This window comes from Octopus bimaculoides, chromosome 28 (assembly GCF_001194135.2).
Source record: "Octopus bimaculoides isolate UCB-OBI-ISO-001 chromosome 28, ASM119413v2, whole genome shotgun sequence".
Classification (NCBI taxonomy): domain Eukaryota; kingdom Metazoa; phylum Mollusca; class Cephalopoda; order Octopoda; family Octopodidae; genus Octopus; species Octopus bimaculoides.
This window is the reverse complement of record NC_069008.1, coordinates 847,987-850,072: the sequence shown is the minus strand read 5'-3', so window position 1 is coordinate 850,072 and position 2,086 is coordinate 847,987.

The window sequence follows — 2,086 nt, the reverse complement described above, 5'->3', positions numbered from 1 at the left end:
CTGTCTGTTTTTTATGTTTAATTTATATTCTTATAATATTAATGTAGGATATAGAATATATAATATATATATAATATATTCAGTAAAATGAAATGAAGTATTGATTGTCTTATTGAAAATTAAGTATTGAAAATTAAGGGACAAGCATACTTTCTTGCATTTTAGCAGTCTTCAAGGTCCCACGTTGTAACAGGAGTGTTGACATCTATATATATATATATATATATATATATATATATATATATGATGGGCTTCTTTCAGTTTCCGTCTACCAAATCCATACTCACAAGGCTTTGATCGACCCGAGGCCATAGCAGAAGACACTTACTCAAAGAGTCACAAAGTGGGACTGAACCTGGAACCATGTCGTCTTTCTTTGCATCCAGCTTCGGAGTCCAGCCTTATCTACTACCTAATACCAAGAATTCAGACTTGTTCTGAGACAAATGGCTACTTTGCTCGTTACGAGATCAGCAGCCTTCTGTCACTTCTTTACTTATATATATTGTGAGTATGGACAAATGGCTGCCATCTCTAGCAGGCAGGTGTCCAGTACTGATAAATAAAGACCCAGAAACAATGGTCTACTGGTCTGGCCAAGCTGGAGGTGGGGGATTCGCTCTTACAGTATATCAGACACAGGTTGTGTGTTGCTAACCAGTTGGAAATGATGTTTTCATGGGGTTAAAATGTAATGACATAGTTCTGTATCGAACAGCAGCATTAGAGTGGTGAAAAAATATGACTGTCTTGTATCGTAACCACTTGTATCTCATTTAGAGATTCTAGAACTAGCTACTTTGCTTGTTCTGGGAGAATCCTAGTATATCTCATCATCATCATCATCATCATCATCGTTTAACGCCCGCCTTCCATGCTAGCATGGGTTGGACGATATGACTGAGGACTGGTGAACCAGAAGGCCGCACCAGGCTCCAATCTGATCTGGCAGAGTTTCTACAGCTGGATGCCCTTCCTAACGCCAACCACTCCGAGAGTGTAGTGGGTGCTTTTACATGCCACCGGCACGAAGGCCAGTCAGGCGGGTACTGGCAACGACCACGCTCAAAATAGTGTATTTTACGTGGTGCCACCTGCACAGGAACCAGTCCAGGGGCACTGGCACAACTAATCTTTCATTGGTTTCTTGTAATATTCAGTTCTACCCCTATGTAAAGTGAGTATTTAAATATACAAATGTTATAATATGGTGTAACATGATTTTAGATGACCCCCTAGAAAGTATGAAAAATGGCTAATAGTTCCTTCAAACTATGCTTTTGTTACATTTATTGAAACCCCAAAGAATCCCTTTCAACATATGGCTATGATGCATCCTCGTTACTCCCGCTCATGATCAGAGATGCACATAGCTTCAGCTACTCAGGAATATGCTCAACTGGTTAAGGTCACATAATTGACAGGCAAATCTGTGGTGCTGAGCAGAATATTTGCTATAACGATATTTCTGCTTCAGCAACTCTGCACTGAATCTGTCTGAAACGTAATGGAAAAATTGGTGAGTTTCAAAACATTGTCAGGTCACAAAAGCAAAGGTTGAAGGGAATAGTAGAGATTTCCTTTGATTTCTAGACAGAAGCAAATAGGAAATAGCACCTAATGACTGAAAACAAAATGTTAAATTTACCCAGATACCAATAGCTTGTCTGTTTGTGTATATATCCTATTATAAATGTACCAGCTTGACTAAAACACTGCCTATAGGCAAATCCTCATTCAGATAGATATCACATTCTTGTTGTTTAAGTTACAGTTCAAGTTGGACTTTAGGCAGCAAATCAACCTAATTCTATGTACATATCTTACATCATCAGATGTCACACTACCTGTTCTATATATATATATATATATATATATATGTGTGTATATGTGTGTATCATCATCATCATCATCATCATCGTTTAACGTCCGCTTTCCATGCTAGCATGGGTTGGACGATTTGACTGAGGACTGGTGAAACCGGATGGCAACACCAGGCTCCAGTCTGATTTGGCAGAGTTTCTACAGCTGGATGCCCTTCCTAACGCCAACCACTCAGAGAGTGTAGTGGGTGCTTTTACGTGTC